The 25,877-nt window shown below is 28.5% G+C and overlaps 1 long non-coding RNA gene across 1 annotated transcript; it reads right to left on the bottom strand.

Moving 5' to 3' along the window:
- Window positions 1-2,869: 2,869 nt before the first annotated feature.
- Window positions 2,870-21,091, bottom strand: LOC136084590 (uncharacterized). Its single transcript, XR_010640669.1, has 3 exons — window positions 20,970-21,091; window positions 20,467-20,820; window positions 2,870-3,282 (listed from the first exon to the last, which is right to left on the bottom strand). It is a non-coding gene; the product is annotated as an uncharacterized LOC136084590 (long non-coding RNA).
- Window positions 21,092-25,877: the final 4,786 nt, after the last annotated feature.

Below are 25,877 nucleotides of genomic sequence, written 5' to 3'. Positions count from 1 at the left end.
TTATATATATATATATATATATATATATATATATATATATATATATATATATATATATATATATATATATATATATATATATGTATATATATATATATATATATATATATATATATATATATATATATATATATATATATATATATATATATATATATATATATATATATATATATATATATATATATATATATATATATATATATATATATATATATATATATATATATATATAGTCTTGCATGGTAGTCGAAATATTTCCTCCATAAACTGTAGTTTTAAAGAGAACGCTAATAAACCAGACCAGAAAAAGTTCAAAAATTTGAATAAGTTTTCTTATTTTTAAATGATTTATTGCTTGCCTAAACCGAGCTATTACTTTAGGTGAAGCTGTTATATTTAGCTTCATAGCTGATGTATCATATTTGCTAAAAAATGATGTTTCAACTAAACGAAGATTGAATATAATTTAATAACATTAACAATTTATAAGTAAACAATATACAAATAATATAACTTATATATAACAACATATATATAAATGATACAACAACAAACAAATAAAAGTAACAAAAAATATCAAAAATGGAACAGTTTTGATATTTTTTGTTACTTTTACCCAAGTTTTAATTTATAAATAACATTTAGAACCAGTCGTGTATCTGAAAACTTGTTAAAGAATAATATTTATGAATAATTTAAACATACTTTTGTACATTTAAAAAAACAAACATTTACAGCAAAATTTATTCGGATAAATCACTGTTGACTATATTTTGGACGAAAACATTATTTTAGAATTGATACGTCTTAATCTTATGACTTAGCAACTTTTTTTATATATCTTTCTATTAAAATTGCTCTACGAAAATTCTGATAACAGTTTGACGCAAACATAAAAGTCATGTAAATTAAAAGTTTATTTGTAAACTTTAGCGAATAAACAAATGCTACAGATCAGAAACTTAGCTTTTTGTGATAACTAAAACAAAACCTGACAAAAAATATATGTAAATACAAAAGCCACTTTTTATTGTCCTAGTTTAACACATGGTCGGACTGGCAAGGAAGGATAAGGAAATTTCTCTCTAGGCCCCTGCCATGCTTAAAAGGTCCAGGGCCCCACTCAAAATACACAATTTTTTTTACGAAAAAACATTAAACTTTGTGTTTTTTTAGTAATACGTATATATTTTTATTATCATTATTATTTTATTATCATTATTATTACGTTCTTAATGTTTTAATAATACAATTTTCGTAAGGAGGGGGGCCCAAAAAAAGTTTTGCATCAGCACATTTTTATCCACTCCAGGGCCCTGGAGTGGATAAAGTTTGGCCCTGGAGTGGAAAAAGTTTTGCATCAGCACATTTTTATCCACTCCAGGGCCCTGGGGTGGATAAAAATGTGCTGATGCAAAACTTTTTTTGGGCCCCCCTCCTTACGAAAATTGTATTATTAAAACATTCAGAACGTAATAATAATGATAATAATAATAATAATAATAAGAACTAGGGTTTGTCATACTCAGGTCAAATTTTAAAAAATTAGATTTACTATTGACATTTTTAAGAAAGGATGAGGTTTAACAAATTAAATTCAGAACTATCAAAAAATTTAAATTTAACCGAGTTTAAGCTACCAGGGAACTGCCTTGAAATTTGCCAAAAAATGCTTTATTTTGATAATTTCATGTTTTTAGGGTCAACTTTCATATCTTTAGACTTAAATCAGCTTTACAAAGAACTTATCTTATTAGCTTTACAGCAAACCTATCCTCAGAAATTAATACAAGATAAGCATATTGCATTTAGTAGTTAAAACTGTTTTAAAAATTTTGATTTACAGAGTACTTAAAAGTTGGGGCTTTATTTGAAGGTCACTTTCTAAATGGGTACACACAAAAACATTATTTTTAAATAGCTTATTTTAAACATTTAATATACAAGTTATTGATTTCTATAAATTGTCGGTGAAGTTGTCACGAGGGGACTACAGGGAACGGAGATATATACTTTTTTTTTTAATTTGTGCAGGTTTTGTAGTGGGATAAATATTTTAAAATATAGTTTTTAGTAAACAAAGAGAAACTTGATGAATGAAAAAAAAAGGTGCCAGGATTGCTCTTCGTTTCTTTTAATTAAGACTATGCTACTGCATATTTTCAATTCTAAATCTATATATTTATTTGTTATCTAAGAATAGTTAAGTTTACCAGGATTATATTTTCTATCAATTGATGGGACTACAGGGAAAGGAGATATATACATTTTTTTTTAATTTATGTTACTATCTTTTAATTTAAAACATAAATTGATATTTATTACATTTCTAATTAAATTTTGAAAATTATTAGATAAAAGTATTATTAAATAGAAAATGGGTGTTTATTAAGTATTATTAAATGAGAAAAATTAACACTCACTTTGCAGCAATCGGTGGAGACTCTACCAATGTAAGCACTGGTTGGAAAGGAGGAGTAATGCAATTAATGGAGCTAAAGTTAGGGCAAAAGTTATATTGGACAGTCCGTGCTCTACGCACCAATGAGTTATCATTAAAACATCTAATTAAATTGTTAGATGGAGAATCTAACAGAAATAAAAAATGGAGTGGAACTATTGAAAACTTTCTTGAAAAGCAACCGATCTTTATATTAACCCTTTTTTTACTACACTCTTAATTAAAAGGTGTTAAATTAAAAAGGTGTGCAGCATAAAAAAAAATCGAAACGGTGTTAAATTACACCGTTTTAGTGTATTTCATGCTACACACCTTTTTAGTGTTAATTCACACCGTTTTAGTGTTTATTTGGACTGTTTTGACTACTTCAGATTAGTTTCAAACAAACAAAAAAACACCTAAAAATTAACACACACACTTATTTAATTATAAAGTACATAAAAATATGTTCCTGTTTATGTTCTACTTATTATAAAAGTTTTTAAAAAATGTCTTCATGGATCATTTTAAGTTCATGATTTCCATAGTTGACTTGCCTTTATCGATAATATGAGATTTTTTTAAACATAAACTGCCAACATTAACCAAAATGATTTTAAACTAGATATTCTAGTAAATGTATATAAAAAATCATAGTTTAGCGTGTATAATATCAAAAAGCATTTTTAGGGGTCAACCACAACAACAAGATATTCGTCTCCTCCATAGTAGCCTGCAAGCTGCATGTCAGTGACTTTTGGGTTTTGCTTTGAGCAAACAGTTGAGCGAGGATTTAAAAAATATACAATAGCCATTAAAAGGATGTCGTCATTGTAATACTAAAATAAGCAAACAAAATAAAACATGATTTTTTAATCCTTATTATTGATATAGGAAAGTCCAACTAAATAAGTTAAACTTTTAAGTAAGCAGGAAAAAAAATTATTATAATACTCTATCATGACATACTTGTAGTGTCTTATGTTATATATATATTTATATATACATACATATATATATATATATATATATATATATAAAAATATATATTTATATATATATATATATAAAACATATATATATATATAACAAATATATATATATATATATATATATATATATATATATATATATATATAAAAATATATATTTATATATATATATATATATAAAACATATATATATATATATAACAAATATATATATATATATATATATATATATATATATATATATATATATATATATATATATATATATATATATATATATATAAAATAATTTTTTAGTAAATATGTTATTAAATAGTTCATCAGGTTTTGAATAAGAAATAATTGAAAGTTTTTCATTTAGGCAAATGTGAAACTTTTTTGAAATTTTTGAATAAGAGGGAACGAATTTTAAAATAGACCAGGAAAAAGTATGGGTTTCGCTAAATTTGCTTTTCAAGTTTCTTTTACATTCATATACTAAACTTTCTTTTACATTATCTATAGGTGTGTGTGTGTATACATATATATACATATATATATATATATATATATATATATATATATATATATATATATATATATATATATATATACATATATATATACATATATATATATATATATATATTTATATATATATGTATGTATGTATATACATACATACATACATATATATATATATATATTATATATATATATATATATATATATATATATATATATATATATATATATATATATATATTATATATATATATATATATATTATATATATATATATATATATATATATATATATATATATATATATTATTATATATATATATATATATATATATATATATATATATATATATATATGTATATATATATATTATATATACAAAATGCTTAATAACTTGCTTTTTTAATTAATTAATATTTTGACTCCGTGATTTTAATAAATCTAATTAAAGATTTAATTTGTTTTGGGCAAAAACAAATTAAATTTTTAATTAGATTTAAAAAAAAAAATTTTAGTTAAATTTTAAATATTTTTTATTAGATTTTGAATACAAAAACTTTTTGTATAAAATGGTGCACTTTCGACTTAATTTCATTAGTTTACCAGTGGAATTCAACTTGACACATATTGTTCATATTAAAAAGAAATATTCTTGCCTTATTTCAACGATCAAAAATGTCACCAAGAAAAAAAAATCTGGAGATATTTTCAAAAAATAAGTGACGATGCTGAATGCAAGGCGTGCAAAAAGTCTTTGAAAACAAAAGATGGAAACACAAGCGGACTTCATTGTCACCTCGAGAAAAAACACAGCCAAGATTATGTTGAGTTTTCTGAAAAAACTGACGACTCTCTTCTTCCTCCTCCTAAAAAGAAACAACGAACCATGGTCGAAATGCTTGAAACAAAGTCCAAATATGACAAAGATAATTCCATTCAAAAACAAATTGACTTCGCAATGCTGGATTACTTTTGCACTGATCTGGCATCCTTTTCAGCAATCGAAGGAAGAGGTTTCAAGAAATTGTTTGAATTGCAAACGCTAAACTGAGCCTTCATCACAGAACAACATATTCAAGAAAGCTTTTAATTCGGTAAAGAGAAGTTCAAGCTGGAATGAAGAGCATAATAACGAAGATTACGCCAAATCTAAAAAGCGCTGCATTTACTTCTGACCTTAGGACTTCTAAAGCTCAGGACAGCTACATCTCTTGGACTTTTCATGCTATTGACGAAAATTGGAGACAACATCACTGGACACCCCATGTCCAACAGTTCCCAGGCAGACGCACAGGTATCTTAATTGAAGGAAAGCTGGATTCTTTCTTAGAAGAAATAAATTTGCCTGCTGATTTGCCAATGTACTGCGTGAACGACCAGGCAAGAAACATGAAACTTGCAGTCAAATTGTCAAAGCGCCTTGACCAATACTTGTGCAACAATCATATTTTATAATGTGCAGTTTGAGACTCATTTGGAATGACTGCTGGAATGGATGATGCGTTGCAAACATGCAAAGATTTGGCTTCTTTAACTCACCAGTCAACAGTTGCAGCTGAGTTGCTTGAATCAGAATCAGACGCTTGAGGAATCAATTTTAGACAGTTACGCCAATCTGTTGACACAAGATGGAATAGTGAACTGGATTGCATGGCTTCTGTCCTACATCTAAAGAGTGCAATTATCAGCTTATGTGCAAATGAAGATATTTTTTCTTCAAAGACCATCAGTGCATCACAGTTGAAATCAATCGAGGGAGCAGTAGAAATTTTGGCACCACTTAAAGAAGCTACAGAAACGTGGTTTGGCTGAGTCTATTCCAACAATTAACGCTGTCGCCGATTCTCTTTATTTAATCCATGGCAAAATTGATCAATTTATTGAGACGGATGGAAAAAATGGCTACGGTGTCTTGTATGCAAAAAACTTGAAAAGCTGCATTAAGAAAAGATTTCCTCTTTGTCACACTGGAAACTTTTTGAGTGCTGCAGCAAACTACTTAAATCCTGCTTTAAAGGGACTACACTTAAAGCTCTTCAAAAAATTTCAAACAACAAAAGAATGGTTAGCCTCACAGGTTAAGGATAATGTTGAGTGCCAACCTGTTGCCAGAGTCCTTTCAGCAGATTTGTCCCCTAATTCAAAACTGAAGCGCAAGTTAAACGTCAGACTTGAAACACAAGAGCCAACATCTGAACTGAATCCTATTTTGAGCGATATGTGCCAGTATGAATATCTCCCTGATGTCAAAAAATACTTTCCGATTCTTGATTGGTGGAAATTGCATTCAAATTTATTGCTAGATTCTCTTCATTAGCTAGACAAATTTTAGCTATTCCAGCAAGTTTAACTAAATCAGAGAGAGTTTTTAGCTCAGGTGGAAATGTCGTCCGATCATCCAGACACAACTTACACCCAAAAAAAGTAGAACAAATCATCTTAATCAGAGAAAACATTGTCTTGTTGGAAAAGTTTGGTAAAAAAATTCTGAATTAATATTTGAAAAAGTTGTTTACATTTGACAAATGTCTATTTGTCAAAACCATGTTTACATTTTTTTTTTTTACTTGGATTTTAATAAATTTTTTTTAAAAATTGTTAAATTTTTCGTCTTGTTCTCGGTCTCACGAGAAGTACTAACTTTTCATCTCGGTGTCGTCTCGGTTTGAAAAAACCTAGTCTCGCTCATGGGTAATATATATATATATATATATATATATATATATATATATATATATATATATATATATATATATATTTATGTATATATATATAAACATATATATATATATATATATATATATATATATATATATATATATATATATATATATATATATATATATACAGGGCATAGTACTCATTATAGGAGTGGTTCTGCGAATTTAATTATATTCATAACACATTAAAAAAACTGTTTACAACAATGAACTGTAATAGCTAACGCACAAATCAAAACAGAGAAAAAAACATTGACCGATGTTGTGAACCCTTAACAAAGTCATTAAGTGTTTCCTTCAGGTCAAGTGTATCTGTCCTTTCTTTGCTAACATTAAATATTAATAAATGATTCAGCCATTTCTGAGACATTTTTGTCCTGAGATATGTTTTAACCCTCCTAAGAGCACTGAATGATCTTTCTGATGTTGCATTTATTACTGGCATTACTAAAACAAGTTGAAGTACTTTTTTCACTTCAGACATTAGACTTTGTTGACCCTAAGAGAGAGAGAGAGAGAGAGAGAGAGAGAGAGAGAGAGAGAGAGAGAGAGAGAGAGAGAGAGAGAGAGAGAGAGGTTGGATGAATCAGTAGTTTTGTCTATCATAATGGCCAGAAAAGAAGAAGAAAAAGCTCAGCCATGATTTCTCTCAGCACCTGGAGACTCATTGTTTGGATAATTTCATTTTGTATTTCCGCAATGGTGTAAACATTGCCTTTTTTAACAAGCAAGTCTTTAACCAGAATATCATTGTAAGCCTTCATACACACAATTTGATTAAGATTTTTATCTTGACCATCATCATCACCTCTGAGAGCCAATCCATGTCTACACAGAAACCGAATACATTGAATGATTTCAAACAAACAGTGCCGATTATTCTGTTTTTGAGCAGCATGTTGCTTTGACAGAAGCTCACTTTAGTAGAAAATCACTTAACAAAATTTTTTTCCATTTAACACTGTGTTTCATCAACAAAGATTCATCAGAAATGGATGATCAAATTAATAAAACTTCAATTTATACCAAAATTAAATTACAGGAATTAAATTACAGGACATTTGCAACTTCCTGTAATTTAATTTTGGTATAAATTGAAGTTTTATTAACTTGATCATCCATTTCTGATGAATCTTTGTTGATGAAACACAGTGTTAAATGGAAAAAAATTTTGTTAAGTGATTTTCTACTACTAATATATATATATATATATATATATATATATATATATATATATATATATATATATATATATATATATATATATATATATATATATGTATAAATATGTATATATACATACATATATATACAGGCTGCCAATCTTTAATCTGATCTCACTTTTAACAGATTGGGGCTCACAAATTTTGGCTTGTAAATTTTACTGCTAAAATATTGTCGACATTCCTGTATTAATAAATGGCAACCCTCTCACTGAATCCTCTGTTTACGTCTTTTTGTATTATCATTTACTACTGACCTTTCATGTAAACAAAATATACAATCCATTGCTAAATTAGTATCTGATGAGGTTGATTTTCTTTATCATGATCGCCATTTTCTTACCCCTGATTCCATTCTAATGATGCACTTTTTCTTCTAGAGAAGGTCCAAAAATGCATGGTAAATGTAGTTGGAACCGCTCTATCTGCTAAGCTTGAGCCTCTTTCCCATTTTTGTAAAGTTGCATCTCTTTCTTTTTCTACAAATTCATGGTTGCCGCTCAAAGGAGTTATAATCTCTAGTTCCATCAACAAAAACTCATTCTTGCTTGACTTATCATTTAGCTAAGTCTCATTTATTTACAGTATCTGTCCCTGCATGCTCTAAAAACTTCTATTTATCTAGTTTTTTTACCGGCATCTTAACACTTTGAAACTCTCTCATCTTCATGTTTTCTTGATTCATACAACTTACTACTCTTTAAATCTTCTGTCAATCGTTTCATTGCTCTATAATTCTATTCTTTTTTTAAAAATAACTCCTTAATTAATAGTGGTTATATATAAATATAAATATATACATATATATATATATATATATATATATATATATATATATATATATATATATATACACATATAAAAACTCCATATGAAATATTTATTTCTTTTATTGTTACTATTTAGTAACTCTAATGAAGATACAATAAATTTATGTTTAATATTTTTTAGCACTAGAGTCCTTTCAAAAAAACTGATGATTTTTTGAAAGGCCTCTAGTGCTAAAAAATATTAAACTTAAATTTAGTGCATCTTCATTTAAGCTATTTAATAGTAACAATAAAAGACATAAATAATTCATATCCAGTGTTTATATGTTTGACTACTACTTTATATATATATATATCAGACTTGTAGGAACAAAAATTACATTAGGGGGGGGGCAATACTACCCCGAAATAGTTTCAAGGACCTTTTTTAATTTTAAAGTCATTTTTCAGTCAATTTCTTCAAAAATTCTTGTCTGAAAAATTATTGGGGAGGGGGGTTGAGGGGGTAAATGCCCCTGCAACCCCCTGGTTACTATGGGCCTGTATATATATATATATATATATATATATATATATATATATATATATATATATATATATATATATATATATAGTGGCGGCTTGTCAATAGGGGCCATAGGGGCCCGACCCCACCTAGATTTATTTAAAGTAAAGTATTTGTTAATGTAAATATGTATTTATATATATGTAAATATGCAACTATTAGCCTAAACTATTTGCAGACAGGTTTTATAAAAATAAATAGTTCTTAGTTCTAATTTTAAATTATTTTATTTTTTCAGTAATATGTTTATTTGCAATTTATTTATAGTACTGTAGCGTTGTTTTAATTCATTGCCAATAATGGCTGGGCCGATTTTTACTGGCCCTATTTAATTTGTTTGTAGTAATATAATTTTTTATGTGCACACAGAATTTATTGTGCTTTCAGGTGGGACAAAAAAGCGCACTGCAGGGCCTCATTGAACTGGCCCGAAAAGAAAAGAAGTTTAAAAATATCACTAAGCTGTAAAATTTTCTCCACCATTTTTAATTCTCGATTTAAAGAGAGACGAATTTACTGCTAAGTCAGAAGTTTTATTGACTCAATAAGGTACAGTAATATTAGGAAACTTTATAACATTAAATGTGAACATTTATTTGTAAAAATAATACTGCAAACATCATTTGTTAATATTGCAATTTTACTGTGAGTATTAACAGTGTTAATATTACAATATTAGCAGTGTTAATACTGGTTTCTTCACCTGGATATGCAGATATAAAATTTACCATGTAGTTATTAGGAGTATAAATTAATAGGAATAAGAATATGGCAAAAACATCTTATTTAAAATAATGCAACAGAAATTACTGGTATAAATGTTGGTTTGTCATAAACATTTAAAGAGATACAGCTAAAAAAATGTTAACTTTTATTAATTTTCGGAAATTTTCTAGGACAAGTCATTTTATTCTATAATTATATCAGGAATAATAATGGTAAAAAGAATAAAATTATAAGTTTAGAAATTCTAGGGCAATTGAACAGTTTAGAAAATTGATTTTAAAATATCATGAAAAAGTTTCGCATTTCTTTAATAATCAGCAATCTTTTACATTTATAACTTTTGTTAGTGAACTACATTTTTCAGGCATATATTGTTTTATTTTTTTTTTAATTTATAACGTTTTTATTTTTACAGGGTAAAAATAGTGGCTCAGCCATATTAATGAGAATCTTGATTTGTGTAATAATCAAACAAATGTATTGCAAGTGTATGGCAATGTTTATCAAGTTTATATATTGTGACGCAAGAAAACTTAGTCATTTCTACAAATATAATAAGAGCTACAAACTATTTGTACTTTTGAAATTCTTGTTCTATTCTTAATGAGGGATTGCTGAAGTTTATTTTTCCCAAATAGCTTATGTATTAAATTCTGCAGCATAATGAATCAGTCATTGAAAATTGTTTACATTGTTTGGTGGCAGTTGAGCTATTCTACCTTTGCTTGTTGCTAATTAGATCGATGCTGAACCAGAGCCAATTTCAACCATAATGATAAGCATCAGTCACAAGTTTTAAAGAATTTTTAATCAGCAAAAAAATGCAACTGGGTTTTCAAGAAATATTTTAAAATTAGTCATTATTATTAGTTTGATACAACAAAGGTACAAACAACTAAAACAACAGAAGATATAAAAATTTTTTTTTTTTAATCACAAAAACTGTACCACTGGTGGTACTGTTACATTTCTTAATACAGCTTCAATAATTGATACTTCCAAAAAGACAGTAATTGTAAAAAATATACAAATTTTAGATTATTTAAAAATGTTTGGCATTTACCATTACCATAGAAATAAAATAACCAGAGTATTTTATTGAAATGTTTTTTTTTTTTAGCATACATAACAGTACATGTAACATTACACATACATTGAACTCTCTGATAGGTTCACATAAAGATTTCTGAGAACGGCAAAAGGATCTACAAAAACAAAAAAGATACTTTTACAAAAGATACTTATACTTTTATTTGGCTGAAGCCAAATAACTAAAACTATATAAACATTCAAGTACTGTTATGTATGCTTACAAACAGATGTTAAGTTTTCATCTTTAATTTCATGAAATCGTCAAAGCATCTTTAACAATGCAAATAATCGTGTGAAGTTTACTATTATTTATGACTGACATTGTAAATGTTGTATTTAAGAATTATGGATTTAATTAAAATATGTGTTGCATTATGAAAAAAATATTTAAAAAACATATTTAAAAATTTTTTAATGTTGTAAAAGTATCTTTTTTGTTTTTGTAGATCCTTTCGCCATTCTCAGAAATCTTTATGTGAACCTATCAGAGAGTTCAATGTATGTGTAATGTTACATTCTTTATTATTTTATCGATTGGTAATTCAGGAGCCCTTCTTGACTAAACTACTGTTAATAAGGTTTGCTTTTAAATCATGCCAAAGTCATTGTTACAATATAGTTTAAAGTTATCTTATCAATAATTTAGTTTCATTAATAAGATAAATTAACGTGAACAAAATTGACAGTTTATTGGCTAAATGTTTCTTGTCATTGGGATCTGAAAACCAATTTTAGATCCCAAAAATTTCAACTTTAATATACAACATTTTCCTAGGAATCATATATAAATTATTAAAATAACTAACCAATACTAAGTGAAGTTAAGTTGATGTTGGAATTAACCGTTTTGTTGAAAAGCTGTTTTTAGTGATATCGGCGCAATTAATGCCCTGTCCCAATTATGCATGAAAATAACCTGGTTGAAACATTTTCTGAAGTATCTACGTTGATAGAGATTGTTTTGGTCACGCCTGTGTCTACAGCTGATGCTGAACGGTGTTTTATTACTTTAGAAAAAGAATTAAGACACTTTTGAACTATTAGGGCAGTTTTCAGTCAGTTTTTGCTGGTTTTTACATAGGTTTTTACAATATCATTAAATACTTTATTTTGAAAGTATGCTACTCCTTAACTCTCTCAACTCATCAAAAAACGCTAGCGTCCTAACAAACACCAAAGCATCAACTACGCTGACAGCAAGTCATTGTGATATTGTTTGGTTAATATTTCCTGGCCCCACCAAAGTGTATTGTCACCGGCAGCCACTGTATATATAAATTTTTCTTTTTTATCAATAAGATAAATAAGATAAATACATATATACAGTACAGTGGCCTGTGTATATATATATATATATATATATATATATATATATATATATATATATATAATATATATATATATATATATATATACAGGCCCTTAGCAACCGGGGGGTCAGCAGGGGCATTTGCAAATAAATAATTTTGATAAAAATTGACTGAGAAAAGGACTAGGTAAGATAAAATTATCTGAGAAGTTTTTATACAGGACTGCTCCAAATGTGTTAACATTTAAAAATACCAAAATAAAAAGAATTTCAGTAAATATCAGTATTAAATGTCTTATTTAAATCAGAAATAAAACTATGAACTAAAATATTGCCATTAAATGTAAATTTAGTAGCTTAAATAATGATTTTTTTTTTAATATTACTCAAAAAAAAATAAGAACCAAAAAAATGCATCACATCACTCTCTCTCTCTCTCTCTCTCTCTCTCTCTCTCTCTCTCTCTCTCTCTCTCTCTCTCTCTCTCTCTCTCTCTCTCTCTCTCTCTCTCTCCTCTCTCTCTCTCTCTATATATATATATATATATATATATACATATATATATATATATGTATATATATATATATATATATATATAATATATATATATATATATAATATATATATGCATATATATATATACATATATACATATATATATACATATATACATATATATATATTAGAGTGATCCAAAAAACTTTTTTTACTTTTTGTTATTCCTAAGGTCTAAATGTGTTCATTTATGAAAGAAAACATTGTACCAAAAAAATCAGCCAAATCAAATAATATTTAGAGGTCGCGCTGGGGCGATCTTTATACCCCTCTAAAATTGGAATTTTCAAAAGTTCAGTAAAATATTTACCTTCGTTTTCTGTACACATTACGGTTATTTACCGTTTGATTTTAATAAAATAAAAACAAAAATAAAGCTCTTATTACACATAATAATTTTTATTAAACAACATTAAACAACAACAGCTGCTCCTTGTCGCCTGGTTTGTTTAGGACTCAATGTTGATTTTTTAGCATCTGGTAAGACAGCCCTGTTTTCTGCAACTAAATTTAGCACATACTTTTGCTGCTCTTCATCTTTTGTTAAGACAGCATTAAAGTCTTGTACTAACTTCACCCCTCTTTCGGCGCAATCATTAACAACTTTAAGAGACTTCACTACTTCTTTAGAGTCGGCATACGACTCACTGTTTTTCCAGTTTGAAGGATCTTCTTCAAGAAAGGAAATGTCAATATTGAAGAAATTAAAAAATGAAAGTGATTTACACGTTACAAAGTCCTCAAGGGATTTACTCATTACATTTGTAATATCTGCTAATTTCTTTGATGGCCAATTATTGTCTATGCATTGACGCTGAAGGGCAGTTATCATTTTTCTTTTAACTTCAATCTCTACATCATCACTAAAAAAGGCCAAAGATATAAGTTCTTCACTTAAATACCATAGATGCCGCTTCATTGCCTTGGTTGCAGCGGTCGCTATATATTCATTCATTTCACGATATTCCTCAATATTTTTAAGAAAATCTAAATCATTAAATGGGGCCGAGGCACTGAGTGGTGCAGTAAACCACTGTCGAACATATATTAACGCAGCAAACATGCTAATACCTCTTACTGCGTTTAATTCATGTTGCACCATTTTAAACTGATCTCTAAATAACCATATTTTAATTGAATAAATAAGTTTTGCCATCCACCGAGCATGATGGAAGGCTCCAGGTGCTTTAAATCTTATTCCACTAGGAGGTTGCTCTCCTAAATATATTAGACATAATTCAAGAAGTTCTTTATAATCATCTCGTGGTTGTGAGTCTTGCAAACATTTTTTAAAGAAATTAATTATAGACGATTTTTTTCAATCGAGACGTTTGAAAGATATCTTTCAGCTTCTTCATCTTGCACTGTTGGGCTAAAATCATCTTTCTTGATATTCTTCCAGGCTTGTTTAAATTGTTTGAAAATAGCAACATCTGGTCCGGACGTTGTTAGAAAATAAATTTTAAACACAGATCCTGCAACAATTTCAGTAATGTGATGACGACAAGCTAAATTCAATAATTCTTTTCCTAATTTTTCTTCAAGTAAATTACAAGCACCTTTCTCAGATCCTGTATTGCTAGCTGTGGTATCAAACGACATGCCACATAGATTATTAATAAGATTCGAAGCATCCCATTCATGGAGGGAGGCTACAACTGCAGTAGCGATGGCTTCTCCTTTTGAATCAGGAAGTTTAGGCACTCCCAGAAGTTTTTCAACCCCACGCCCTGTTACTAAAACTGACAAACGCTCAACATTTCCACTTCCATCGATGTCTGCCATCATTTTTCCATCCCAATGAACTACGAGAGGTACATTTGGTTTGAAATTTTCTTTCGTTTCATTGTAATGAGTTTTACGATAATCAGTTCTTGCCCTATTAAAAGTAGTAACAGATATAGAGAACTCTTCAATGGGAGCTCCTAAACTTTGCATTATAGCTGCTATAGTTCGCATTGCCACACAATTGCTTACTTTTCTTCTATCTAAGGAAGCGACAACTTCAGGGGTAATAATTTTTTTTTATAGAACGCTTCCTTTTCAGACCGGAGCTTTCTGCAACACCATCTTTTCCTTTCAAAACTACGATATCATCATGATCGCTACTAGCAGAACTTGAAGGCGAAGTTGAATTCTCAAGAACAACTCTTCTTAAGAGCGTTGTTTCCTTAACGCTTCTTTTTGCAAACGTTTATCCAAACTTATCTCTCTGCAAACTTTATTTTTTTCTTTCTCTGCATCATCTTTATCAATGGAACCCAAGACCATGTTTCTATCATCTCATTGATCTATGAGGAAATCGCGATCTTCAGCAATTTTTATTAAATCAAAAACATTAGTTGGCGCAATATCAAAAAGTTTTATAATTCTCTTTTCAAAGTCTGTTACTTTGCTTCTAGCAACAGCTGATTTTTTATTTCTGTCTTTTAATAGATCCGTATATTCTTTATGAAATTTTTCAAGCCTTGTAACTGCATTATCCTTTCGAATTGTAGGAATTTTAGCTTTTTCCCAAATTTCACAAGTTGATTTGATAACTGTTACCGAACTTTCATGTATACTTAATCCTTTTACCTCATGGTGGAAGAAAAAACATTTTAATACTTCCAAAATCGTTGGAAGCTTAAGATGGGAAAGCATTGATATTGGTTGACCAATTAACCATTTTGCTGTAGAACTGCGTGTTGACTTTGCAACTGCAGCCATTTTAAATTTTCTTTAATACAGTGTATGAATGAAAATATATTTTGTTGTCACCTATATTTCCAAACAAAAGTAGTTTCGTTGAAACTCGCAATTATATCACTTTCTTAAAATACTGTAATTAATATTATTAGTCAAGCAAAATAGATAAACTATTGTAATTTTATTTCAGGAATCACAACACTCTCGATAAAGTCTCAAACTGAACTAAACCATATAATAAACCAATATAATAAAATATAGTGAAATTTGGCTTAGTTTGCAATTTATTTTGTCGCTTTAGTATACATTTAAAAAGGAAATGTTGTTTAACAAAAATTATTATGCGTAATAAGAGCTTTATTTTCGTTTTAATTTTATTAAAATCGAACGGTAAATAACCGAAATGTGCACAGAAAACGAAGGTCAATATTTTACTGAACTTTTGAAAATTCTAATTTTAGAGGGGTATAAAGAATAATATATATATATATATATATATATATATATATATATATATATATATATATATATATATATATATATATATATATATATATATAATATATGTATAATATATATACATATATGTGTAATATATATACATATATTATATTTATATATATATCAATATATATATATATATATATATATATATATATATATATATATATATATATATATATATAATATATATATATATATATATAATATATATATATATAATATATATATATATATATATATATATATATATATATATATATATATATATATATATATATATGTATATATATACATAAATATATAAATAAGTATATACATTTATATGTGCATACATACAGGAGTGCACAAAAGGTGGGGGATCAGGGTCAGATATATATATATATATATATATATATATATATATATATATATAAAATATTTATATATATATTATATATATATTATATATAATATATATATAATATATATATATATATATATTTATATATATATATATATATATATATATATATATATATATATATATATATATATATATATATATATATATCTATATATATGTATATTAGGGATATGACTTTTTTGCAACCTACTAGGCCTGTATCGTAATTCAATGAACTTTTATGTAAAAAGAACGAATAGATGTTTCATTTTGACATATTTTGAAAAAAGGTCACCCCAAAACCAAAAAATCGAATTTTCAATAGGTACACTTTTGTACAGTAAATGAATATTAAAGGCTGAAGATGTTGTAAGAGTCATACTCCTGTTGTTATTTTATTTATTTATGCAACATGTACTGTGATATAACAAAAAACATTATGTGATATATAATTATACAAGTATTACAAAATTAACAGTATCAAAGCGTCTAGTACAACAATATACATAACTGTTTGTGTCTATAGGCCTACTGTGTTTAGTACATGGGTCACATGATGCTCACGTCTCATAAAGAGTCTAGCGCTTATTACTTAGAATGAATCGAAGTTGCAGTTTGTCTTTCTTTCTGCAGGAAGCATACAGGTCTTGCATCACCTTGATTGCACGTTCAGCTATCTGATTACTTCGTGGTATGTCGATGACGGATGGCTCTTTCTTCCAGTGATTTTTGAATGACTGCAATGCCTTTTTGTAAGGCTTCAATACATCAGATAAATTCTTGAAGTCATTGTCATTGTACTTTTGACTACTAAACCAATGTTCTGCCCACTCATATGAAATGAACCTGCAAACCTTCTCCAAATTCTTTCTCGCTTCAGGCATAAGAATGAACGCCAGAATGGCGAGAATGGCTCTTGAGTTCCATCTGGCATTGCTCATATTAGGAATGTTCTGAAAGTGAATCAGAGGGAAGTTTCTTTGTTCTTCATAGAACCTAAACACTCTTGTTAAATGGTACAAAAACTTCATATCGTCTCTCCACCCTGATTTATCAAGAATTTCTACAGTTCCATTCACAAACTTATCCTTCAGTTCATCATACTTATTCAACAGTTCAGACACAAATGGGTATTCAATGTTTGGAGATTTGGTATCACCCCCAAGTTCTTCGTCCATCACCAGACGGAGAATCCTGTCTAGTACGTGATGCTGACAACCGATAAATTGTGGTATTGTGACACCCTTTAATTTAAACATACGTTGCAACTTCACAACAACTCCATTTCTCTTCCCAGTATTGACGTTTGTTGTATCAGTAATGATCATCTTAATTGAATTCCACAAATTGTATTCATCAATAAGTTTGGCAATTTTTTCAGCAACAGTTTCAGCTTTGCCATCTTTTAAACCCAGTGCATCAAGTTTCACGTCAGTTCTTTCATTCTGAAGTACAACTACCTGATATTCCTTATCATCTATTCGTTTGCCGTCAAAGTGTAAGGACCACTGTTCCATTTTAAGTTGTTGTATCATTTCTTTTTTTAATTTACCTGCCTCTTTGAATATGGACTTGTAAATTGCTGATTGACTTGGAGTTGGAATATCAATACCTTGTTGTGATAATACATTGCATATTTTAGCAGCTTTCTTTGTGGAAACTCCACTTGATGTAACCATACTTACAGCAAATTTACTTTTGTAGTGCTTTCTAGTTTTTTTCTGAGTGTCCTCATCATCGTCTTTATCACCGTCGTCGTCTTCATCATCTTCACTCTTACTTTTGCAGTTTTCAGATTCAGTACCACTGTCTGTGGTAGACAGGACTTGTGATGTGGAAGGTATTGCTGTTCCAGACTGGACTTTCCTTCTCTTGGAAGGGTGAATGGTTTCTTTACTTGCCACTTGTCCTGTTGAGTACCCCACCTGTCCTTTACTTTCTTTTTGTAGGTGGTATAGACGTTTATCTTCCGAGGATAACCACTGGCCATTCACTTTCGTGATGTCAAATAATGCATTGAGAACATCATATTTTCCACGCTTGACACATTCATCATAGACCTTCAGCACCTTCATAAGCTTTGCTCTTATCACTTGATCAGACACACGTGGAAAATTCAGTTTATTGTCCCACAATTTTGTAATTTCCTTAGAAATTTGGTCTATTCGTTCTTTTCTTCCTTTAACATATGCTCCGAGAAACTGGTATCTTCCTACGATCTGCAATTGAAGTGGTATTCTGGATTTTTCATCGAGTGAATGTTCTTCTACAGCCACGCTTCCTCTTCTTCTGTGTGACTCTTGAAATCTCACCAAATTTTTAGTCCAAGTCTTCTTGTTCTTTGTTACTGTGGTATGACTTTTCTTGTGAGACATCATATAATATTGTTACGACTTTACGGATAGCTGAGCGTAAATATCCGTTTAATAAAGTCGTTTAATTAATAAAATACTTTAACTGTATAGTAATCCAATTATAGTTCGATAATCCAGTCAATGTTGATAACAGTTCGATAATCCAGTCCGTATCCTAACGATAATGCTACAACTACTTATACTTCGTACACTTACAGCGTCTTTAGTTCGCTACAGTAGTTCCTTATTAGCTCAGTTACACGCAGAGTACTTCATAGAACTATTCACATTATCAACACTGAGCTCTGACAGCAGCTCGCTTATATAATTATTTAGAGCTTCCAGAATGTTCTACTAAGTTCTATAATCTTCTACAGTCTGTTACAGTCGTCTATATCACCGTGGTAACACAATGACGTCATCACATAACAATTCCAAGTATTTGCCAGCACACGGCCGTTTCGTTGCCATGGTAACGTGTGGCGTTATATTTATAAATTCATAACAAAATAATGAAATAAATAGAATTAAGCTGAGAATTAAGCTTAAGATTAAAACATCGGTCAAAAATGAATGTATAAAAATGGTAAATCAAATTTTTATTTTGGGGGTGACCTTTTTTTGTTGCAGAAAGCTATTTGGGCTTTTTTTCATTTTTTTTTGTAAAATTTCATCGTTTTTTGTTACAGGAAACAATTTATTTTAAAAAAAAATTAAAAAGTCATACCCCTAATGTATATATATATATACATAAATATATAAATAAGTATATACTTATTTATATGTGCATACATACATACATACATATATATATATATATATATATATATATATATATATATATATATATATATATATATATATATATATATATATATATATATACATATATATATAATTTATATATTTATATATATGTATGTATGCACATATAAATGTATATACTTATTTATATATTTATGTATATATATATATATATACATATACATATATATATATATATATATATATATATATATATATATATATATATATATATACATATATATATATATATATTATATATATAATATATATATATATACAAATATATATATGTATATATATGTATATATATGTGTATATATGAAAATATATGTATATGTATATATATATACATAAATATATAAATAAGTATATACATTTATATGTGCATACATACAGGAGAGCAAAGTATGTGGGGGATCAGTGTCTGATATATATATATATATATAAAATATTTATATATATATTATATATATATTATATATAATATAGTTATAATATATATATATATATAATATATATATATTATATATATAATATATATATATATATATATATTTATATATGTATATATATATATATATATGTATATATATGTGTATATATGAAAATATATGTATATGTATATATATATATACATAAATATATAAATAAGTATATACATTTATATGTGCATACATACAGGAGTGCACAGAAGGTGGGGGATCAGGGTCAGATTTCCCCGCGCATCATGTTTAAGGGGCATCATCAGATGACAAAAAAAAAAATTATCACTATGCCAAATATAAAACTGAAAATATCCAATAAAGAATTGAAAATTGTTTACTTTGTTACCTTTATCCATCAGATTACAAGAGATTTCAAGCTCTGAAACAGCAATGCAGAATAATTTCTTGCATCTGGTATGCGCCTGACATCAATTTAGACAAACAGTCAAGAATTATTCAGCCAAGTAGAGTTACAGATCTCGTACTTCTGTATCCAAATGATCTTAATAAAGACAAAAAAACATTTTTTCTTCTATTCGCTGTTTCCTGATGATCCTATTTCTTACTTTGGCTTCCAGTTCATCTTAGCGAAGGAGAAACTACAGTTCTTTTTATTAATTAATATTTGATTTGAGACAGGAGATGTGATATTGATGTTATTCAGGAGAAGTATTATCCTGAATAACATGTGGAACAAATTCTAAAAAGTTAATATTAATAAATACACAGATACACTGTTTCCAGTCATTAAATTTAACAATATGAAAAAGTTAAAAAATAATTGACCTGTAAAAGAAAAAAAGAAACTTATAGCATGGATATTTTATATGTAAAAATAATTTTAAATACTTTACACATCTTTGTAATTTCATTCAACAATTTGTTACTAACAATACTAGTAATTTTATTTTCAGAACATAATTGTTATTTACTTTATTGTTAATATTACTAACTAAAGAACAACATTGTGTATTAGAATCCAGGTCATTCTACATCTAATCTTCATAAACTTTTATTCAATCTCTTGTACATACAGTAGATTCATTTGTGTTTAACTTAGCAACAGATAACAAAAAATATTTATAAATTATAACATCCAAACTATATATAGAAATTAACTCCCTTTAAACTACAGAATATATTACATCATAATATATATATTATGATAGTGTTGTATCAGGTATAAAAATTATACTTTTAGGAATATCAGATGTAAATATTCATTATTTACATCTAATACTCCTAAAAGTATAATTGTTATACCTGATACAATATAGTACAATGTTAATAAACAATATAGTACAATAACAAAAAATATAGTACTGTAAATATAAACACTTTTCAAATACGAACGATTGCGTTTTACAGGTAGTATTTTTTTATATGCATTATTTAATAATGCGTATATAAAAAACAGGCATTATGGATTTAATTTATTACTTACTTTAGTCATATAAATTAAATAATTAATTTAATTTTAAAAAGTAAGAAGAATAATATAAGAAATTCAATTTGAGCCAATTTAACACTTTTTTAGCTACGTGAAACTACCTACAGGGCCGCCGAGAGGGGGGGGGGGAAGAACAAATTGTCCCGTGCGGCAGATATCCAAGGGGCGCTAAATGAAAAGAAGGTACCTAAAAAAAAAAAAAAAGAACATTTATCTATAATATAGGGAAATTTTGATGAACAAGGGCGCCAATCAGGGTTGCTGTTTGGCGCCCTGTTTATCAAAATCAGGCCTTTTTCAAAATCAGGCCCAGGTTTATCAAAATCCTGATCTGCGCCCTTGTTTATCAAAATCAGGCAGCGTTTATCAAAATAAATAATAATAAATAAAGTGTTTATCAAAATCAGGCCTTGTTTATCAAAGTCAGGCAGCGTGACGGCTCTCGGCGGCCTCACTACCTATACAACGTAATTTGCACGTACACGGAGTGGGCAAATGACTTATTAGTAATTAGACATTTGCCCAATATATATGGTAATAATAATACTACAATAAAACTAAAATGCGTCTAACAACGTTTATTAATAAGTTTATGATTTTGGTGTAAAACTGTTGGCCATTTTTTTAAAAAAATTTAAGACATCTAATGCCGACACACTTTTATATAAAGCAGCTCAATAAAAAAAGTTTAAAACAGCTTTTACACTGTTTTTTAAAACACCATTTTGTAAGCAGCTTTTACAGTGTAAACAATTTTACACCGTGTAACCGATAAAGATTACACCATTTTTTGAAAAACACCGTTTTGTAAAACGATGTAAAACTGAAATTATAATCTTTGTAAAAAGGTGTAAAACAGATTTACGTTATTTTAGGGGTCGTCCAAAAGTTACGTCACATTTATGGAGGAGGAGGGGGAATGGGAGGGGTAGCGATTTTGTGACGATTTGTTACGAGAAGGAGGAGGTCTCGATTTTGTGACATTTTAAAATATTTTTTTAGAGAAGACTTTTTATTAATTAAAATATATTAATTAAAAGAGTACCTGACCAAACCAAACCCTCAGTTGATGTATCTACATGTTGATTGTAAAATCAACTACGCCTAAGTCTTACTTAGTCGATGTGTACGCTCCATTAACGGAGTAGTTACAGCCTGTTAACGGACTGTTAAAGCTGTATGTGCAGTGCACGTTCTATGCTTTGAACTTACATGGTTCAAGTGCAGAACTTTATTTAGTTGGTGCACAAAAGTGTGCAGCAACAAAAAAACAATCTTTGTGCACTAACTAAAAAAAAAAAAATGTCAAAAACTGCATGACGTAATTTATGGACGACCCCTTAAACCGTTTACACCAAAACGGTGTACATTTAAACTTTTTCCTTAAATAACTTTCAAAAAGCACCGTTTGAAGTTATATACACATCAAAACGGTGTAATATTACACCTTTTAAATAAGAGTGTACACTCTGAAGGTTAATTTTTAACGGTGTAAAATAACTCCTTTTTATATTTACTACACCGTTTCAAAAAGGTGTAAAAATTGAGTATTGTAAAGTTTTTCTTCTTTTACACCTTTTAATAAAACGGTGTACAAGAAAAAGTCATCACAATATTCGATTTTTACACCTTTTTAAAACGGTGTAGTGATTAAAAAAAGGTGTTATTTTACACCGTTTTATTAAAAAGGAACCTTCAGAGTGTATAATTACACCAAAACGGTGTAAATTTACAACTTTTGCTCAAATAAGTTTCAAAAAATACCGTTTGAGGTTATATTAACACCAAAAACGGTATAATTTTACACCTTTTACTTAAGAGTGTAAGGTTGAAATAATGATGTAGTACTTCTACTGTTTAATATTATGGCTATCAAATAGTTAAAACTATACGCAGTGGTGATGTTTCTCAGCAACTAAAACTTCTTTATATTGGGCCTGTTAATACAGCTAGATGGCTAACAACTGCCAATGTAATCTGTAGAATTCTGATGTTATCATGGTCTTCAAAGGAATGTAGCCTAAAATCTGCTGAAACTTGCAGAATATATTGTAGGAGTATATTTTCCTGTCTGGTTTAACATCAAGTTAAGCATAGTTGGATAGAAACATGCTTTTTACCAGCTAAAGTTACTTTAATATCAGTCTTACTAGATATTCAGAGTATAGTCGTTCTATCTATTAAGCGGTCTGCTTGGTATGCCTTCTCCGAGTCTATTCTTTAAACTATGCTTTATTCTGAGAACAAAGAAGGAACTATTGGGGTGAAAAAAACATTAAACAGACTGAAAAGTACTAATTAATTGACTCAAAGAAGCTAAGAAAATTATAGACATTATCATATTTAAAAGTGTTAAAATTTTTTTTTTTTAGGGGGGGGGGGGTGTATTGGGGTAAAGATGATTGAGAAATGTCAAAAATTGCGTGACGTAAGTTATGGACGACCCCTTTGATAATGGAAACAGAAATACTACGGTAGCCGATTGTTGCACCAACAAATCTTCAAGAAGTTAATTTTCCACATATTATTGAGAATCCTAATAATGATTAAGTTATTGTAGGGAGTTTTATCACGTGACATTTTATCGCGGAAAAAAATCGTTAATATATTTTTGAAAAACTTCGTCCAAAAAACGCCAGAAATGATTTTATGTAGGTGTTGAAGAATAAAAACCCACCCATGAAAATAAATAATATATACGTACATGTAGATGTTATTTTTTTTAGAAAAGGTTGTACTACAATAATTTGTTTGGGGACGACGTTTTGGTTTAGAATTGATAACGTTATTTAGTTTTAAATCTTTCAGTTTTGTTAAAATACAAGTAAGTTAAAATAATTCTTTCGTCCCCACGTTTTTTTTTTTGTAGTCTTATAGGGTGGGTTTTTTGTTTTCTAAGTAAAGATTATTATAATTTTCCCCGTCTTTAGATATTTTTGGTAAATTTGCCGTTTCTTCTTTTACTTGACTAAAGATTTTTGCACACGTTGAATTCAATATTTTATATAGCTGAGATTTTATTATAAATTTTTACTAAAGGTATTCTAAAGTGAGTTTGTTTTGTGTTGTTAATGTGGTTTTTGCTAACCATTTGGTAATTGAATCACAGCAGTTTATCAGAAAGTCTTATTTGTAACTTACAATTATCTTTTTATACAATTTACTTAGTTTTTAAGTTTATATATATATATATATATATATATATATATATATATATATATATATATATATATATATATATATATATCTAATTTAATAATGAATAAAGTACCAAAAACTATAAAACACAAAAAACCATCATCATCACCAAGTTCTCTAAACCTATCATTCACTAATATTCGTGGTCTTCGAAGTAACTTTTCTTCTGTTGAGTCTTATCTCTTGCAAAGTTCACCAGACCTACTTGCTCTTTGTGAGACTAATTTGAGTTCGGCTGTCTCATCTTGTGATCTTAGTGTTGATGGTTATCTTCCTCTGATTCGTAAAGACTCCAATAGTCACATGCTTGGCCTGGGCATTTACATTCGTAAGAATTCACCTGTTTGTCGTGAAACTAGGTTTGAATCCGCAGACTATTCTTTCATGTGCTTTCGTTTAGCACCACTTCACTCTATTGCCTTTCTCTTTGCTCTATATCGCTCTCCTTCATCTCAAGACTGCACTCTTTTTGATGTTATTTCTGATCATATTGACCAAGCCCTCTCTCTTTATCCATCAGCTAATATAGTTGTTGTCGGTGAATTTAATGCTCACCACTCTGAATGGCTTGGCTCTAGTGTCAATGACTCTGCAGGCTTTAAAACCCACAACTTTTGCCTTTCTCAATCCCTTACTCAAATAGTAAACTTTCCAACTCGCTTTCCTGACAACCCTAATCATTTACCTTCTCTACTCGACTTATGTCTTGTTTCTGATCCTAGTCAGTGCTCAGTTTCTCCACATTCACCCTTAGGTGCTTCTGATCACAGTTTGATCTCTTTAAAACTAATATCTCATTCTTCTTCATCACCTGAATACCCCTATTATCGAACCTCTTACAACTACAGTAATATCTGACAGGTTTTATCGTGCATTAGATGAAGGTGGAGAGGTTAAGGCCATCGCTCTTGACATTTCAAAAGCGTTTGATAAAGTTTGGCATGCTGGTCTTCTCCATAAGCTTTCTTCTTATGGTGTATCCGGCAACATCTTTAAGATCATTGAGTCCTTCCTTTCCAATCGTATGATTATCCTTCCTTTCTAATCGTATGATAATCGTATGATATTCCAGAATAAGAAGAATAGTGTTGTCCCTCGATGGACAACAC

Source organism: Hydra vulgaris, chromosome 09, assembly GCF_038396675.1.
Source record: "Hydra vulgaris chromosome 09, alternate assembly HydraT2T_AEP".
Classification (NCBI taxonomy): domain Eukaryota; kingdom Metazoa; phylum Cnidaria; class Hydrozoa; order Anthoathecata; family Hydridae; genus Hydra; species Hydra vulgaris.
The sequence above is the reverse complement of the archived record's forward strand: the minus strand, read 5'-3'. Positions and strand labels throughout refer to the sequence as shown.